Raw genomic sequence first — 10,180 nt, forward strand, 5'->3', positions numbered from 1 at the left:
GCAAAATAAGTTCCACATACCACCGTAGAGAGAATAATATTTCCACAAATCTAATATGCTGACACGTTTTGGCAACATGACATTATGCCATGGCCCGGTGATTATTCGAACCGTTTCCTTTAACTAGCCCCGCACATAACGCGAGGCAGTTTCTTGACATGTCTTGTCAAAGCAGAGATCGTGTCCCCCTTATTACGGGATTCTCATCAATATGGGCGTGGGTAACCCAACCGCGCCATCGATTACGGCGCTTGGGGGATAAGCGAGTTTTACCAGGCTAGTGGGGACACATAGTTTTGGCCGCCCTTATAAAGGGACAAGGTTTGACCTTTTTCTACCCACACCTTCTTCCTCCTTGCTCATCCATTCTTGCGCACTTGAGCTCCAACGCCCAAGTCCACATCCTTCCCCTCAACCTTCTCCAATCATGTCCGGAGCGGGAGGCAAATGGATGGCTTCCACCGTTACGGAGGGACACATCAAGAAGCTGCGCGGAGCCGGATACTTAGCCGCGAATATCGTGCATCGGCTCCCTGCTGCGGGGCAGATCGTTCCTACCCCTGAACCTCGCGAGAGGGTAGTTTTCCTCCACCACTTTCTCCGCGGACTAGGGTTTCCCCTCCATCCATTCGTCCGCGGCCTCATGTTCTGCTACGGGCTGGACTTCCATGATCTGGCCCCGAACTTCATCCTCAACATTTCGGCGTTCATCGTTGTGTGTGAGGCTTTCCTCCGCATCCGGCCCCACTTCGGCCTATGGTTAAAGACCTTCAATATCAAGCCGAAGGTGGTGGGAGGCCAACAAGCAGAATGCGGCGGAGCCATGGTGGGCAAGATGCCCAATGATATATGGCTTGAAGGCTCCTTCGTGGAGACCATAAAGGGGTGGCAATCGGCGTGGTTCTACATCACCGAGCCGCGCGACACCAACTGGGTGGCTGCCCCCGAGTTTCGATCTGAAATCCCCACGCAGCTCACCTCCTGGAAAGAGAAGGGCATGTCCTGGGGTTCATCGGTGGAGCTGGACGGACACCAGAAATGTATCCGAAATATGGCAGGCAAGAAACTCAAGCTCGTCAACATAGTCCAGGTCATGTTCATCCGCCGGATCCTCCCGTGTCAACAACGAGATTTCAACTTGTGGGAGTTCGACCCGGCCCAGCACCAGACTCTGAGCGAGCTCTTCGACACGACGCACAAGGACGTCTGGAGGGTGCTGTTCAAGGGCGTCGAGGTCCCTCCCTCTCTCACCGAGGACCGCGGGCTAAGCGCGAAGCGCCTAGCGAATTCAGTGAGTTCTATACATCTGGTAGGATATTTATTTCCCGTAGCTTAACCAAGTGTGGGGTGTGAGCTCCATGCCTTTGACAGGACTGGGTGGAGACGTCGGGGCAGATTAACTATTATGAGTGCACCGGACAGTCTGCTGGGAGCGCTTCGCAACGCTTTCATCGACGAAGAACACCGCACTATTATGAGTGCGGTGATCCAGAAGGTTCAGTCCGCCAAGAGCGGACTGACTGAAGCCTGTGCCAGCCTTCTGACAGGCTTTGAGGTAAGTATTTGAAATATAGGAAAAATATTACCGCATAGACAGTAGCCCCTGATGCTCTGTTCGATGTTCACAAAGAAAAGCCGAACAGAGGATCAAACAATATCGCAGGAGTCTAATATAAGTATGTCTATATGCGTATGCAGGCTTCGCTGCTGGCCTCTGCCGCACTGACTGCGGAGGTCGCCGCACTGAAGCAGGACCTCGAAGGGTCTAAGGAAGAGCTCAGCCTTGCCTAGAGGCAGCTCGAGGAGAACAAAGGTAAGTAGTGCCTAGTCTATGGATATATATAAAAAGAATGCGATTGCAAAATGACAGGATCATCGTAAATTTGACAGGGGCCACGACCGAGGTGGCGACCCTGAAGCAAGCGCTATCCGAGGCCGAAAACAAAGCAGCCAAGGAGCGCACCGAGCGGGAAAGGCATGAGGCACGGGTGGGCGAGGTGCAGCAAGAGATCCACGCTCTCGTGACGAAGCACGAGGCGTTGGAGCTTGACTTGAAGACGCGAGAGTCTGAGCTTTCCACGGCCCTTGAGAGTGCAAAGAGTGCCAAGGCCGAAGCCCAAAAGGCCCTCCAGGAGATTGATGCGATGAAGAAGATAGCGGCGGGTAAGGCATTCTATATGCAAAGCAAGCATGTGAAAGTGAATTACTTGTTACTTACCCGAATCCGGAGCTCTCCAGGAGCATTCGCAGATTTGCCCCGCAGCGTGTCGGATGCCGCACAGTTTTTACCAGGCCGAGGAGGGAAGCTCAACGAAGAAGTTGTTCTGGTCTCAGTATACTGGGACCGAACACCCGATGCCTCTGAGCGACCAGCTGAAGCAACTGGTCGAGCTTGTTGGAGATATGCCCTAGAGGCAATCATGTGATGATGATATTTCCCTATGTATTCATGAGTCCTTGTATTGTCCTTGAACATCATCAATGATATGTATCAGTAAGTATGTGACTTGTTTGTGGAACTATGTATTGTATGATGATTGTCTTAATGGTCCCTAGTTGATAAGGTTATGCGGACACATATCCTTGACTAGTATACGACTCGGTTGATGACTATGTTTCACAAGTCATGTGCATGGAGATGCTAAACCGATAGTATGGGCTCGTGGATGGAGATCACCGAGCCGGACAGACCCACTTTGAGACGCGGCGAGATATAGTCATCTGTTAGTCTCAAGTGCAATGTCTATGCCATGTCCTAGACCTGAGGTCCTCGCATGTTCTCGGGATGAGGATCGCCTCACTTAGGGTCTATCAAACGCTACTCCGTAACTGGGTAGTTATAAAGGTAGCTTTCGGGTGAGTCGTGAGACATGCCGCGAGACATGGTTGACCAAGATGGAATTTGCCCCTCCTATTTGGAGAGATATTCTCTGGGCCCTCTCGAGTGATCAGATTCGGAAAGCATGGCCATGTGACTTGGGTTAAGTGTTAACCCAGTTCGGGAATCTGTATCATGGTTTCGAGAAGAGAGGTCGAGCTAACACAAGGGTGACAAGTACTCGCCTTGAGCTCGACAACAAATATCATGAGGCAAAAGGGATGTTGCATATGCCACATTGTTGAGGTTCGTCAAACGACTTTACTCCCACATGGGAGTTGGCACGTTCTGCTAGGAGCCGCTACCAACTATCGACTCTAGTCGTGTCCATGTGTACGTGAACCTATAGGGCCGCACACTTAAGGGGCTGCAGCCCATTCGGATTGGATCTCAGTGGAAAATGGATGTGGGCTCCTAGTGGGCTCAAGTTTTGAGCCCACCTCAGAGGTCTATATAAAGGGGAGTGGGCGCACCACTTAGGGTTGATCGAATTGAACCCTGGTCAACCACCGCCACTTCCCATGCCCATGCCGCGCGACCGGACCTAGCAGTCCGCCGCTCAATGTTGCTCCCCATACGTGTAGATACCTTGGAGGCATCGCATCTGCGGTGCTTGGACGAACCGTTCGAGGGAACCGCGAGGTGTCGTTCGTGGGAGATCACCATTCACGGTTCTTCGCTGTTCGCAGGAGATCGGCAACGTGAGGAGGAGACGGCCTGGGAGATCGGCTACACGCATCACCAACTCTACATCCACTGCGGTGACTGCGCGTCTAGTGGTAAACCTGATCCCGTGATCTATTTCCAGCAGCATGATCTTGGGTGCGCGGTAGAAAATTTTATTTGGCACTAGCGTAGCATACCGCGTGTTCCAACAGAGCTGCACAAGGCGGCCGAATAGGCCGTGAAGGGCTTTATAGTCCGGATGTGGCCTGGCGATGCCCTTACCAACAGCTACTTCGGCCTGGTGAGGCGGCTTGTGGATGCCTGCCCACGGCTGGAAGTCATCAAGTGGTCCGTCTGCATCGAAGGTGCACGCCGGGCTTTCGCCCGTGTGAAGGTGCAATGGGCCAAGATGGACGTCGTGAAGCTGGTGAAGGAAGGGCCGCTGTAGGGCAAGGAGCATCGCCACCCCAAGATGTACTATGAAGGTGTCCTGAAGGGTGCCCGTCTCATAGCGGACGAGTGTGCAAAAGATGTAATATTTGAATGAACTTGCTCGTGTAATCCTGTATTATGAAAACTTGTTCATATGCGCTATGCAATGCTTGTCTGGATTTAAAATATTACCTTCTGTTCGGCTGTTTATCAAATCTGAGAGATGGCTAGTTGTCGGCTTCTGCCCCCATGCCACGAGTGCTGGGGTGTTTGGGATAAACCTGAGCACTCTTGTTCCCATTGTTGGGTCCTTCGAGGGAGGTGCTCAGCACAACGAACAAGGCAATCGGACCATAATGCGTTATCACTCTCACTTAGCCATAGAATTCTATAATTTTAAATTTCGGCGAAGCCCCTAGTGTTCGGAAGGCCGAATTCAGGGCGCGATACACGCCTTAAGCCGGACAGGGCCGACTCCTCGCTCTAAGCGGCATAAGTCTTTAGGGACTTGAAACCTCTCGAACAGCGACCAGTCTCTCGCCTTATCATGACAATCAGTTTTAGCTTTCTCTACTGAGGTGCTTAGCCCAGCAGAACCGGGGCACAATCGCAGTAGTTCTCCCAATGCTACCTTAGCCGATAGAGCGGAACGTAAGGTACCAAAACATGGGAGCCGGGCAAACCCAACTATTGACCCAAGACATGATTCGGAGATGATGCATATAATGCTATAAGTTCGGGGTGCCGCACTGTCGAAAGTGTTCGGACTTCTCACGTCGTATTATGGGGTATGCTTAAGCCCCTAGCGTATTGGCCGTACCATAGTGTACGGGTGCTAGATGTCATGAATGAACATATATGTATAGAAAGGAAGAATGCAATAATAGTCATAATGCTATGCATTGTTTTATTCAAAAGGGTGTGTTAAAGCAGAATTATACAAGTAGAGCGATAAGCAAAAAGTAGGACTATTCGACATGTCCCTTCCAAGGGCAAGCTGAGGAATAGTATTAAAGCAAATATTTAACTCGTTATCGTAATCCACCTGGGAGTTCCATGGTGTGACGTAGCTTTCTGCCTCGTTGGTTGTTGCATCATGTGTTCGGCAATCATGCTGCCGGATAGGGTTTCCAGAGATTAAAGTCCTGAAAGAGAAAAAATAACAAAGCGGGAAGCCCCTAGTGCGGTTTAAGCCGCGTCTTGGGGCGTGCCGTAGTTGTGCCCCCTTCCCCGCCTGTGCCCATGGTATTTTTAATGCGTAATTATGTACACATGGCACGGATTTCGCCGTTTGGCTGGGACCTGGGTGGGGGCCGCATTGCTATGCGAGTTCGAAACGTGCCAGGTGGTCCAGTTGCCGATTACTCTGGGCGCGCTTGAAGTTGTCCGGGTCCTTAATTGCTGAACTAGTGGATTGCCTTAAGAGGCTGCTTTGTGCTTCTGCTGCGAGGGCCGCAGTGTGCTCCTCCGTGCGGAGAGAGCGCTCTATGTTTCCATTGACTGTGATGACCCCCCGAGGTCCTGGCATCTTGAGCTTGAGATATGCATAATGCGGTACCGCATTGAATCTTGCGAATGCGGTTCGCCTGAGCAGTGCATGGTAGCCACTGCGGAACGGGACTATGTTGAAGATTAACTCTTCGCTTCGGAAGTTATCCGGGGATCCGAAGACCACTTCCAGTGTGACTGAGCCTGTGTAATGGGCCTCTACACCTGGTATGATGCCTTTAAAGGTCGTTTTGTGGGTTTGATCCTTGAGGGGTCGATACCCATTTTGCGCACTGTGTCCTGATAAAGCAGGTTCAGGCTGCTGCCGCCATCCATAAGGACTCGAGTGAGGTGAAATCCGTCAATGATTGGGTCTAGGACCAGTGCGGCGAATCCGCCATGACGGATACTAGAGGGGTGGTCCCTGCGATCGAAGATGATCGGACAGGAAGACCATGGGTTGAATTTTGGGGCGACTGGCTCCAACGCATATACGTCCCTGAGCGCACGCTTCCGCTCCCTCTTGGGGATGTGGGTTGCGTATATCATGTTCACCGTCCGCACTTGTGGGGGGAACCTCTTCTGTCCTCCAGTGTTCGGCTGCCGGGGCTCCTCCTCGTCATTGCTATGTGACCCCTTATCTTTGTTTTCGGCATTTAACTTGCCGGCCTACTTGAACACCCAACAATCCCTGTTGGTGTGGTTGGCTGGCTTGTCGGGGGTTCCGTGTATTTGACACGAGCGATCGAGTATATGGTCCAAACTGGATGGGCCCGGAGTGCTTATTTTGAATGGTTTTTTCCGCTGACCGGGTTTAGAGCCCTTGAATCCGGCATTGACTGTCGTATCCTCGGTATTGTCGCTGTTAATGTGGCGCTTATGCTTGTTGCGACGTGAACTGCCATTGCCGTCCTTGGTATCCGAAGTACCATGGTTTTTTGATATGTTATTGCTGCGAGCCAGCCAGTTGTCTTCTCCCGCACAAAAGCGGGTCATGAGTGTCGTGAGGGCTGCCATAAATTTTGGCTTTTCCTGACCAAGGTGCCGGGCTAGCCACTTGTCACGGATGTTGTGCTTGAAAGCTGCTAGGGCGTCTGCATCCGGACAGTCGACGATTTGATTTTTCTTTGTTAGGAACCGAGTCCAGAATTGCCTGGCCGATTCCTCTGGCTGCTGAATTATGTGGCTCAAGTCATCGGCATCTGGTGGTCGCACATAAGTTCCCTGAAAGTTGTCGAGGAATGCGGCTTCCAGATCTTCCCAACAGCCTATGGACTCTGCTGGCAAGCTGTTGAGCCAATGACGCGTTGGTCCTTTGAGTTTTAGTGGGAGGTATTTGATGGCGTGTAGGTCATCACCGTGGGCCATGTGGATGTGTAGGAGGAAATCCTATATCCATACCGCAGGATCTGTTGTGTCGTCGTATGATTCTATATTTACGGGTTTGAAACCCTCTGGGATTTGATGATCCATTACTTCGTCTGTGAAGCATAAGGGGTGTGCGGCGCCTCTGTACTGGGCTATATCGCGACGCAGCTCGAATGAGTCTTGCCCGCTGTGTTCGGCCCGTCCGGACTTACTTTTACTGTATCCGGCGTGACGATTATCGTCTCGCATAGTGGCGCGCCCTCATGATCCGTAGATCGATCTTGCACGTTTTGCTTTGTCCTCCAGTACGTCTCGTGGGTCTGGCGTATTTCCCCATGCCTTTTTATTTGAATGGTGTCGGGGTGCGGGCTGAGCTTTTGGCTGGAATGTTTCTCTGTCGCGGCCACGAGGTGGCCGATCAGCCGCGTCGTACGCCGGGGATGTAGGTTTCGGTGCTTCCTCCTCTAGTCAGGGTAGCAACCTGCACTTTGGGTAACTCTTGGAGGGGCGTTCGAGTTTATATTCCTCGGCCGCCAGGACTTCAGTCCATCTGTCGGCTAGCAAATCTTGATCAGCTTGAAGCTGCTGCTGCTTTTTCTTAAGGCTATTTGCCGTGGCTATAACCCGGTGCTTGAAGCGCTCTTGTTCGACGGGATCGTCCGGCATGACGAATTCGTCATCGTCGAGGCTTGCCTCGTCTTCAGAGGGAGGCATGTAATTATCGTCCTCTGCATCTCCATCTGCCGCTCTCTCAGGAGGGATGGCTCCTCCATCCTCCTGCTCTAAATCTTGCTGGAGGGGATTGTTTTTGTCTTCGGCACTGTCCGGAGTGCTATTATCTTTGGTGCCGGTATCACCACTTTTGCCTTGGCGGGACTTAGAGCGGCGCCGCTGACGCCGGCGCTTGGGTTGCTTCTTGGAGGGGTCATCCTCCGTTGTCTCATCGCCATTGCCTTCTTTGGGTGTGTCCACCATGTATGTATCGTATGATGAGGTGGCTGCCCAGTGCCCTGTGGGCAGTGGTTCCTCTTAGACTCCCGCATCGTCGTCCATACCGTCGATGTCTTCAGAGTCGAAGTCGAGCATGTCGGTTAAGTCATCGACAGTGGCTACTAAGTGGGTGGTGGGTGGGCGGCGAATTTCTTCGTCATCCGCATCCCAATCCTGCCGGACGTAGTTCGGCCAGGCCTCTCCTGACAAGGAGAGAGACCTTAATGAGTTCAGTATGTCGCCAAAGGGTGAGTGCTAAAGAATATCCATGGAGGTAAACTCCATGATCGGCGCCCAATCGGATTCGACAGGAACGGGCGCAGGCGGTTCGGAGTCCGTGGCCGGAGAAGGATCCAGCAGTTTGGCAACACGGCTCTCATGAAGGGTAAGGTCGATATTTGGCTCGATTGCCGCTGAGGATACGGCCTCCATGACGGGGTCCATCCACCCGTCCATGGATGGTGCAACTAGCTCCGAATTGAGGCTCGGAGCGGCTGCCGGTGCGATCTCCTGAATACGGTCCGATGGTAGAGCTAAATCGTACTCATCGTGACCGCACGGCGCACAAGGCAGGGGCTCGAATCCGTCGAAGATCAAGTCTCCACGGATATCGGTCGTGTAGTTTAAGCTTCCAAACCTGACCTGGTGGCCAGGGGCATAACTTCGATCTGCTCCAGATGGCCAAGCGAGTTGGCCCGCAGTGTGAAGCCGCCGAACACAAAGATCTGTCCGGGGAGAGAAGTCTCACCCTAGACTGCATCGCTATCGATGATAGTAGGAGCCATCAAGCCTAACGGCGACGACACAGAGGAACTCTCAATGAAAGCACCAATGTCGGTGTCAAAACCGGTGGATCTCGGGTAGGGGGTCCCGAACTGTGCGTCTAAGGCGGATGGTAACAGGAGGCAGGGGACATGATGTTTTACCCAGGTTCGAGCCCTCTTGATGGAGGTAAAACCCTACGTCCTGCTTGATTTATTCTTGATGAGATGAGTATTACAAGAGTTGATCTACCACGAGATCAAAGAGGCTAAACCCTAGAAGCTAGCCTATGGTATGATTGTATGTTGTCCTATGGACTAAAACCCTCCGGTTTATATAGACACCGAAGGGGGCTAGGGTTACGCAAGGTCGGTTACGAAGGAGGAGATATCCATATCCGTAGTGCCTAGCTTGCCTTCCACGCCAAGTAGATTCCCATCCGGACACGAGACAAAGTCTTCAATCTTGTATCTTCATAGTCCAACAGTCCGGCCAGAGGATATAGTCCAGCTGTCCGGAGACCCCCTAATCCAGGACTCCCTCACTTATAGTGATGTGCATTAAGGAGAGGGCCGGAGTGACAAATCCTAATCTCGATCTATGCCAACTCTACAAGTACCACCGGAGACACCTGTAGAGCACCTTTATAATCACCCAATTAGGTTGTGACGTTTGGTAGCACACAAAGTGTTCCTCCGATATTCGGGAGTTGCATAATCTCATAGTCAGAGGAACATGTATAAGTCATGAAGAAAGCAGTAGTAACAAACTAAACGATCATCGTGCTAAGCTAATGGAATGGGTCGAGTCAATCACATCATTCTCTAATGATGTGATCCCGTTAATCAAATGACAACTCATGTCTATGGCTAGGAAACTTAACCATCTTTGATTCAACGAGCTAGTCAAGTAGAGGCATACAAGTGACACTCTGTTTGTCTATGTATTCACACATGTACTAAGTTTCCGGTTAAAACAATTCTAGCATGAAAAATAAACATTTATCATGATATAAGGAAATAAATAATAACTTTATTATTGCCTCTAGGGCATATTTCCTTAAGTCTACATAGTTCTCGAACCCGTAGGGTCCGCACGCTTAACGTTCGTTTACGATATAGTATTATATGAGTTATGTGATTTGGTGACCGAATGTTGTTCTAAGTCTCGGATGAGACCAAGAACATGACGAGGAGTCTCGAAATGGTCGAGAGGTAAAGATTGATATATATAGGACGATGGTATTCGGACACCAGAAGTGTTCCGGAGGGTACCGGATAGTTGCACCCCTACAAAGGCCAGCCCTATGAGGAGGAGAAGGAAAGAGGGGAGGGCAAGGAAAGAGTGGATTAGGATTCCGACTTCCTTCCCTCCCCCCCCCTCTTTTCTTCCCCCTCGGTTATATATGGCAGGGGGCGCGCGCAGCTTGGGAGGGACTCCAAGTAGGATTCCTCCTACTTGGGCGCCTCCTATGGTTGCTCCTCCCTCCCTCCCGCCTATATATATGTGGAGAGGGGGCGCCTAGCACAGACCAGACAATTGCCTAGCCGTGTGCGGCGCCCCCCTCATAGTTTACACCCCCGGTCATATTTTCGC

Source organism: Triticum urartu, chromosome 7A (assembly GCF_056163025.1).
Source record: "Triticum urartu cultivar PI428250 chromosome 7A, HENAU_Tu73, whole genome shotgun sequence".
NCBI lineage: Eukaryota > Viridiplantae > Streptophyta > Magnoliopsida > Poales > Poaceae > Triticum > Triticum urartu.